At 40.9% G+C, this 10,018-nt stretch overlaps 1 protein-coding gene across 30 annotated transcripts in view; it reads left to right on the forward strand.

Annotated features, from left to right (window-relative positions):
- Positions 1-10,018, forward strand: part of GTDC1 (glycosyltransferase like domain containing 1) — a 266,987-nt gene that overhangs the window by 238,648 nt on the left and 18,321 nt on the right. The gene's annotated exons all lie outside the window — the stretch shown is intronic.

A 10,018-nucleotide genomic window follows, 5' to 3' on the forward strand; every position in this document is an offset into this window, starting at 1 on the left:
GACTTTCAACTCTAGGTCACTGGTCTGAATTTTGCCCTGACCAAAAGTCATTACTATTTATTTGGTGGCAGTTTGGCCTATATGAAATAAGTGCAATGAGTCTCAGTTCATTTCCTAGTGGACAAGTGTTAACATCGTAAAGACTACTATCATAACTGGCACTAATTGTTAGCATTATCAGCAGAAAGGACTAGCCGTGGATGACAATGGAATTAACTATCTTCTCACCCTAAGAGTGGTCCCTTCAGGTTATGCTCAAGTCATATATTTACATACATACAGAGAGAGAGAGACAGAGTATGTCGGATATTCAGCTGGTGTGAATTCATGTAGCTATTGACTTCAGTGGAATTTTGCCAGTTTAGACCAGCTAAGGATCTGGTCTGTAATATTTCTGCACAGTCATTTGAAATGTCTGAAATACTGCTATTGTTGTTTGTTATAATTGATGTGCCAGCTAGGTGCTTGGGCCTTAGAGGGAACTTTTGTTTACTTGAACAAACATACCCCAAGTTTATTGCAATTTATGTTAAGGTATTTTTTTTCTATTTCTGTGTCAATTGCTCTACATACTGTTTAACCTCTGACCAAGTTTTTGTTCTCCACATCCTTAGCTAATAGAATTGTGACCTTGTGGGATGCTTCTGGATATTTGTTGAAATTCAGCCCCAAAACCTACTTGGTTTTACATTTTCTGCAATTGCCCTGCTTTAAGTCGTAATTGTTTTCTTCTTGGAGATTTTCAGGTAGAGACACTAGACACTAATTTAGATTGAATCTAGGGATCATTTACATTATGACCATGTCTTTATACCAATTATATAATACAATTGGTATAAAACTGGCATAAAGACTTGGGTCTATATTAAAAAAGGGATTTAGGCTCTTCAGGGCCACTTTAGCTGCCCAAATCCCAGAATCAGGCCCCACGGGGATTCAGAAAGCCCCTGCTCAGCTCCCCCTGAATCCTGTTGGTGCCTAAACTCTCCTAACACCTAAATTTTTGCATTAAGAGTTCCCTATGTTTCTGCCTCTGCACATACGCACTGCAGCCCCATGCCAGGCACCTGGATGCCTAAGTTGCAGAGCAATGCATGAACTGGGGGAAGACAGGAGTTTCTCCACGTAACTTGTCAGTGGAGTGTGTTCAGACCTCACCTGCTGGACTGGGCCCCTACAGAGAAGCTCACACAAAACCCAAAGATTAGTGTGCTCACTTGGGATGTGGTAGACTCCTGGTTCAATTCCCCTCATCACCTGAAGGGGAGAAGGGATTTAAGCAGGGATCTGCCATCTCTGTGGTAGGCACCCTAGCCACTGGGCTATGGGATATTCTGATGGGGGGCTCTCTCCATCTCTCCTGTTAAAGTTGTTCCACTGTGGATAAATAATTTCAAAAGTAATTGGAGCAGAAGGAGTGGATCCTGGATCTTTTACCTCCCAGTTGAATGCTGCCTACTGGTTAGAGCAGAGTTATTTTCATGCTTTCGCTCTCTCTCTCTCTCTCTCTCTCTCTCTCCAACGATTCTTTCATTATTTATCCACAGTGGAGCAACTTAAACATTGGGCAAGAGAGAGAGCAAGCATGAGGATCCAGTCCCCCTGCTCCAATTACTTTTTGAAATTATTTAACCACAGTGGAACACTTCAACTGGAGAGACTGACTGTCAGACTATGCCAGATCCATCAGAGGGAACCTGGACTTAGGCACCTATTTCTGAGAGAGGGCAGGGCTTATCACTTACTTCTCAGCTTGGCATCTCTCATTGGTTATCATAGATGAGAAGACACCTAGTGTACTGACTTTTGTGAATCCCATTCTAAGGCACCTGTCTCTCCCCGTTCATTGTATTGGGAGCCTACAAGTGCCAAAGTCAGGCTTTGTGAATCCCAGTGGTTTTTTAGGTGCCTAAGTTTCCTTGTGAATGTAGCCCTTGAGCAGAAATAGACTTCAAGCACTCAGTGTGATGATCCTAACCGGAGCGTTTGTTATGCTGCCAGAGGCTGGCCCGCTTGCAGGCTAAGAGGCTACTACCACCATCATCCTTAGAGGTAACAAAGATCATGGGTTCCATCCCCAGTGATGAACCAAGGTGAGGCATTATGTTATATAGCTAATATATTTGAAATGCTACAAAAACAGTCCAGTTTTGCGCTCTGACAATTAATGGGATGCACAAGGTATTTCAAATATATTAATCTAATTCATTAACATAAGACTGATCTCTATCTAGGGTACTAATATGACTCCTTTGCCCTAATATTCAACAGTCTTTAATGTTTTTATCCTCACAACACTTCTGTAAGATAGGGAAGTGCCATTATTCCCACTTTACAGATGGGAAACTGATGCACAGTGAATAAATGACATACTCAAGGTCATACAGGAAGTCTGCAGTAGAGCAGGGAAATGAACCAAGGCCTCCCAAGTCCCAGGGTAGCATTTTAACCACTGGACAATTCTTCCTTTTTTTTTTCCTTAGCTTTCATATAAAGTCCGATCCAGCACCCATTGAAATCAGTGAAAGACTCTCACTAGTTTGAGTGGGCACTGGATCAGGTCCATAGTTCATGCTTCCAACTGTCCCACAATAAAGACAGTCTAATTTATAACACTGTTTGCATCTCAGTGTAATCCCAATGCACTCTCATTTCACATCAGCATCAATCACCCTGGTGTGGCATATCTGTCTAGACAGATAATGGCCTGGAAAGGAACACTCTGCAGCACATTTAAACCAGGATCCACCAACCTCCCACCTTCAGTTACTCCTATGGCAGGATCAAGGTCACTGATCATCAAAGGTGAAATGACATGCCTTTATGCAAATTCTACATAAGTCACCATCTTACATCCAAAATCAGTAACAGAATATAAATAAATAAATATATACAATTTAAGCTAAGTAGTTAAAATCAGTACATCCCTAAACCTGAGCGTTCCCAACTCCGCCATTGGAAGTTAAGGATATCAGCACTAAAGCTGGTCAGAAATTCTCTGACAGAATGTTTTTCCCATCAGAGAATGCTGATTGATTGACATAGAAATGTTTTGTGAAGACAGTTTGATTTCAGCAACATTTAGATGGAACCCAGTGTAGTCTCCATCAGAAATCTGCCTGCTTTCCTGCCAGCTCACCTGCCCAGCTCCTTAGCAACCCATCTGGTGACCTGCTGGGGAACCCAAGATTCCAGGCTCCCGGGTCCTTGGCAGCCTGCGTGGTGGGCTTACAGGAAGCCTGAAAACCCTGAGAGCCACAACTCCAAAGCTCTGTGGCCCCCAGGCTTCTGGCTCCCCTTCAAGCCAACAGGCAGGGTAATGGGGAACTGGGAGCTCGTAGGCCTGGGAGCTAGCTCCCTATCTACCAGGCTCATAGCTTCAGGGAAGCCACCAGGTAGACTGCCCCAGACCCAGGGCTTTATTCTACTTCACAAAGTCTTTCAAAATATTTGGTTTTCATGTCAAATTGAAATGAAAACACATTTCAAATGATCCAAATTCTGTGTGAAATGGAATTACTTTTCTCTGTATAGCTCTAATCAGCACATCTATGAAGATGCTCAACATCCCCCAGAACCAGGATCTTGTTGCCTAGTTAAGGCAGGATTCTGTATTGGCCTTTGTTATAACTGATAAAAATACTAACACCGAAAGCTGTGTAAAATACCTCTTTCTGTGTGCTTTTGACTTTAATAGGATCTTCAAAGTAGCAGGGGAGAAATGGAGCCTGAAACAGAGATATTGTATTTAAAATAAACTGTAAGGTTAAGAACTTCTGTGGAGAGCTTCTGGTTTATGTCTATCATGAAACAAGTCACTAATCTTTAATATTTGCATATAATACTCTTCTGCACTTTGCTCCTTTTCCTGGCTTGTGAGGACGACTGTTCTGTATAAAGTTTTACACAATTCAAAAAGAACTGGAGCTAATTCTGACTCTACACAGCTTATGTTGAACATATTATACAAATAAACAATAAGAATAATCAAACCCTATTTGGGGAGTATATGCAGTAAATTAAGTATCTTTTTTAAACTAATGATGGGTGAACCTCAAAACATTGGTAGTTTGGCTCACATATACACCTGCGTTGTATATTTTCACCTCTTGGGTCTGTAAAATTGGGCTTGAAACAATTGGTCTTAGAAAAAAGCTTATTTGTCAGATTTCTAGTATTTCCTGCTTCCTGTTCAACCAGAAATATCACAAGAATAGTCTTCTTTCTAGTATTCTGGCACTTCCTCCTCTGGTCCTAATAAGAAATTAATGTGGTTTAAAATAACTTTTTGTGGACCACTGAAGTTGTTCGATTTCATTTGAGCATTAGGTGAAGATTGTTGGTCCCATTCTTCTGTGTTGGGTTGTTGGGTTTTTTTGCCCAGTTCTTTTTATTATTTATGAAAGCCTATTCTCCAAAGGCAAGTCTTCAACAGAGATTCTCACTTGTGCGCTTAGAGATCTCTGGCACAGGAATTTGGGGCACTCTTCAGAGAGAAAGAAAAATACAAATTTTTACTGTACAGTACAAAATGCTTCACTAGCCACATGAAGGCAGTGTGCCTTGCACTCTGGCTGAGACAGAAGAAGTATGACTTATCCTTCATAGAATCATAGAATTAGAAGGGACCGCAAGGATCGTCTAATCTAACCCCCTGCCAAGATGCAGGAATTGTTGTGTCTAAACTATCCAAGACAGATGACTATCCAGCCTCCTTTTGAAAAATGTGGATTATATTTTCCTAGTGGCTCCAAGAGGAGTACTGGCTACTGTATCATTTATCTGCATTTTTCAAGGTGAGTCTTTTCTTTGGTTTTCTGTTAACCATTTTGTTTCACTCTCTCCACCAGTGGAATGAGGAACAGGACAAGCAGTTACACTGATATCTGGACCAATGACAGGTCTCTAACAGCACTCAGGCTTCTGTATAGTTTCTGTCATTGGTATTGACGCGAACCAGCATGTCTAGAAATATAGAAAAACTCATGAACCATAGTGATGGGAGCAATATAGAAGAATCTAATGACATTCTAAAGCTCATCTTTTCCCCAGATATTTGAAAATGGGGGGAATAATAAGCATGGAGAATTCTTGTGGGGAAAGGGCGAATTGAATTTTTAAGTTGCTTGTCTTACTACTGGTGGTTTATATTTACCCATACTACTTCACTTAAGATACGTTTTTAAATTCTGTCTAGAATGCATGTACCTACAGCATATGGATAATTGTCCTCTTTAGCATTTTTATAAATCTAAATAAACAAATATAGAAACCATTGTAACCATCCTGGCTAGAAAGGGGTGCTATATATGACTCAAGAGCTAGGAAACTCACTTTCTGATGGCATACAGCACTTGGTTTTAGCACTGATCGACTGACATATTGGATCTTAAAATCACAACATTATTATTATCAAAAAGAAAAATTATTTTAAATAATGTTGAGATTTTAAAGTGTGTCTGGTAAAATTGTTTCCTTTCCTGAGTTAGACTAATATAAGAGGAGGGGTGAAAAGAGTAGCACCAGTTTCTAAGGTAATTTTTCTGTAAAATATGTGACACGTACAGAATATCTGATGATGTCCTGTGGAGACAAATTTTATTGGCAGTCATTTTGGAAGATGCTGCATATCTTATTTGTAGCTTCTTGTGGTGAAGAGACTCACCAGCCAGTGTGCTGCCTTCTGGCTACGAAGGGCATTGCAGGGTTTCATCCTCTGTAGTCCTGCTGACCAGATCCATCTATGGTCCCTTTTTGACTTGTGACTTGGCCCTCCAGCCATGTCACCTTTTGTCTCATTCCTTTTGGGGTAATCCAGGATTTTCACACAATAGTCTTTCTGGCCTCTAGTGTCTGGAGTCTTCTGGCTAGTCCTCCCAGTGAGACTGGAGGGGAACCCAGTCCCTCCCTCTAACATGGGTTCCAGCTCAGAGACCTTTGTGGCAAGTGGTTAAGTTCTGTCTGGTCAGACTTCTTGCTTCTTTCCTAGCCTACTTCCTACAAAGTGTCCGCCTTCCCCTCCAGGGGTTCGTATGCTCAGCAAGAGTCTGCCCGAGGGTCCAGCCCCTAGTCTCAGTATTCAAGGCACCAAAAGAGAAGAAAGTAAATTAACAGAAATAAGGAGTGGTTCCAGCTTCTCTGTCCTACCTGGATCCTCCTGCAGTCTGTATTATTGCTCAGTGTTCACAGTCAGTCCAGCGTAGCTTGGTTTTATCATCTCCCAGAAAGGGGCACTGTAGGGTCAGAGGTCTGTCCACCTCTGCAGTCTGGGGCCTTATGAACTGAGCTTCTCCCTTTTGTGAGCTCTTCCTCCAAGATTGGCATGCATCACAGATGTGGCATGGTGGGGCTGCCTGAACCCAAAGCTGCTCTTTAACCCTTTCTTGCCTGGTTTTGGGGTTGTATACACACACTTCTGTACAGCATGAGTAGTGCATATGATCCCAAATTCATACCAATAAACATAATATACACACCTAATTTTTTTATTGTCTCTCTATCCATTCATCCTCATATATAAATCTCTATCCATTCATCTTCATAAATAAATATAAAGGGCAATGTGATGAAATATGATTCATCACTATGGATTTGAGGGGCCGTATTCCCCGTGAATGTCATATGTAGGTCAGCCCTAACAAATGCCAATAAAACTTATGGCACATACTTTACTGACAATTTATTTAAAGAGTTTTTCAGGTATTGTAAAGGAATTTAAAGGTATTGTATTTTATATCCTCTCATTATAAGACTAAATTCCTTTAGTATCACAAGTTCCTATTTTATATGCTTTGGAGACAGAGGAAAAAATATAATTGATACATTTTATAGAATACCTTACTAGATGCCCAAAAAGCCAAAATCCCACTATCAAGGAAGAAGGCCATACTAGTAACAACCTGTTTAGAGGCAACAAGGAAGCAGCTATACAAAATTTAAATATATATTGTGGTAGACCCAGACCAGCTGGGTACAGCAGAGTAGTAGAAGGCAGATATACTGGCCACTGGATAAGCAGTTTTCTGTTCCCTGGCTGACCAGAGTGGGGGCTGCTCCAGGCTAGGGTGGACACGTGACTGCAATTACCTTGCAAAGAGTCAGGTGAGGCCGTTAGGCTAATGTGAACACCTAACTCTAATTAACCTGTGAAGAGTCAGATGAGGTCATTAAGCTAATGTGAACACTTGACCCTAATTAAGGCCCCTCTGATACTGTAAAAGAGCTCACTCCGGTCAGGCCGGGGGAAGGAAAAGGGAGCCAGAGGAAAGGAAGTGAGACTGAGGAGCTGGGTAATGAAGACACCCTCAAGCCACTGGAAGGGAGAACTAAGGTAAAGGTGAAAAAGGCATTAAGAGAACGAAGTGGGAGAACTGTGGGGAAGTGGCCCGGGGAAGTGGCCCAGGGAAGTGTAGCAGCTCTGGCAGTGAAAGGTCGGCTGCCAACAGCTGCTGCCACTAGGGCTGGAACCCAGAGTATAGGGTAGGCCCAGGTTCTCCCCAACCTGCCACCACAGAAACACCTCCTGGGAGGGGAAAACAGGCACCTGTCAGGACAGGAGGCTAAACTGTTCTTGAATAAGCCCATAGGGACAACAGAGACTGTGGGAGTTCTCTCACCAACCTCCTTGCTACCTTATGATGAAAAAGGCTCAGTAGACTGTAACCTTGGCCCTAGAGAGAAAAGGGCTACATGGAGGGTTGCAGTGAGCCTCTGAGGCTAGCATAAACCACCTGGAAGCACAGGATCCACGGAGACAAGGTCGGAACTCTGCCACTATATATATACATTTTGTATAGCTGCTTCCTTGTTGCCTCTAAACCACGTTGTTTATATATAACAAATGGAAGAAAGAAGAAGTTGATAGGAATGAATATCAATCAGAAGATAGGAATTGAAGAGAATTGATAAGGGAAGCAAAGAGACACAAGGAGAAATCTATGGCTAACAGAGTGAAAGCTAACAAGGAGTTTTTAAAATACATCAGATACAAAAAGAATCCTTACAATGGTATTGGTCCATTAGTAGATGGAAATGGTAGAATTATCAATAATAATGCAGAAGAGACAGAGGAGTTCAATAAATATCTCTGTTCGCTATATGGGGAAAAAACAGATGACACAGTCTGAATATATGGTGATGATATTCTTTCCGTATCATGTATCAGAGGGGTAGCCGTGTTAGTCTGGATCTGTAAAAGCAACAAAGAATCCTGTGGCACCTTATAGACTAACAGACGTTCTGCAGCATGAGCTTTCGTGGGTGAATACCCACTTCTTCAGATGCAAGAGACTTGCATCTGAAGAAGTGGGTATTCACCCACGAAAGCTCATGCTGCAGAACGTCTTTCCGTATCATGAGTATCTCTTAGGCATATTAAACAGAAGCTACTGGATAAGTATAGAATTGTCATCCTGACATTGATCCCAGACAAGATAATGGAGCAGCTGATATGGGACCATAGGTGCTAGAACTAGACATGCTGGGGGTGCTGCTGTACCCCCTGGCTTGAAGTGGTTTCCATCATATACAGGGTTTATAGTTTGGTTCAATGGTTCTCAGCACCCCCATTATACAAATTGTTCCAGCACCTCTGTACAGGACTCGATTAATAAAGAATTAAAGGAGGGTAATGTAATTGATGCAAGGCAACAGGGGTTTATGGAGAGTAGATCCCATCAAGCTAACTTGCAATCTTTTTTTTGGTAAGATTACAAGTTAGTAAGTGTAATAGTAATAAAAGTAATAGTGTTGATATAATATACTTAGATTTCTGTAAGGCATTTGACTTGGTACCACATGACATTTTGATTAAAAAACTAGAGCAATGTAAAATGAACATGACACACATTAAATGGATTAAAAACTAGCCAACTGATAGGTCTCAAAATGTAATTGTAAATGGGAAATTGTCATCAAGCATGTGTGTTCGCAGTGGAATTCCTCGGGGATTGCTTCTTGGCCTTATGCTATTTAACATTTTTATCAGTGACCTGGAAGAAAACATAAAATAATCATTGATAAAGTTTGGAGATAACATGAAAATTTGGGTAGTGGTAAATAATGAAGAGGACAGGTCACTGATTCAGACCAGTCTGGATCACTTGGTAAAATGGGCAGAAGTAAACAATATGTGCTTTAATATAGATAAATATAAGTGTTTACATCTAGGAACAAAGAAAGTAGGCCATATTTACAGGATTGGGAACTTTATCCTGGGAAGCAGTTATTCTGAAAAAGATTGTGGTGAATAATTAGCTGATTGTGAGCTCTCATTATGATGCTTTGGCCAAAGAGCTTAGGTGATCCTGGGATGCATACACAGGGAAATCTCAAGAAGGAGTAGAGGTTATTTTATCTTCATATTTGGTACTGGTGGCTGGAATACTGTGTCCAGTTCTGGTGCCCACAATTCAAGAAGGATGTTGATATATTGGAGAGGGTTCAGAGAAGAGTCACAAGAATGGTTAAACGTTTAGAAAACACACCTTACAGTGATAGACTCAAAGAGTTCAATCTAAAAGAGAAGATTAAGGGGTGACTTGATTACAGTCAATAAGAATCTGTCTGAGGAACAAATATTTAATCGAGCATAAAAATATATAACATGATCCACTGGCTGGAAGTTGAAGCTAGACAAATTCATACTGGAAATAAGGCATATTTTTTTAACGTTGAGAGTGATTACCCATTGGAACAGTTTACCAAAGGATCATGGTGGATTCTCCATGACTGACAATTTTTAAATCAAGATTGGATGTTTTTCTAAAAGATCTGCTGAAGGAATTATTTTGGGGAATACAGGAGGTCAGACTAGATTATCACAATGGTTCCTTCTAGCCTTGGAATACTTAAATGAATCGATGAGAATCTATGAATAAAAATCTAAATAATCACCTATTTCAGTGTACAATATTTCAGGACCTCCAGAACTAGAAGCAAGTGTTGTGTATCCCACTGGAAAGTTTGGGAATCCTTTCTTTCCAAAGTTGATAAAACTCATTTCTAGAGGTTAAGGCAA

This window comes from Mauremys reevesii, linkage group 11, assembly GCF_016161935.1.
Source record: "Mauremys reevesii isolate NIE-2019 linkage group 11, ASM1616193v1, whole genome shotgun sequence".
NCBI lineage: Eukaryota > Metazoa > Chordata > Testudines > Geoemydidae > Mauremys > Mauremys reevesii.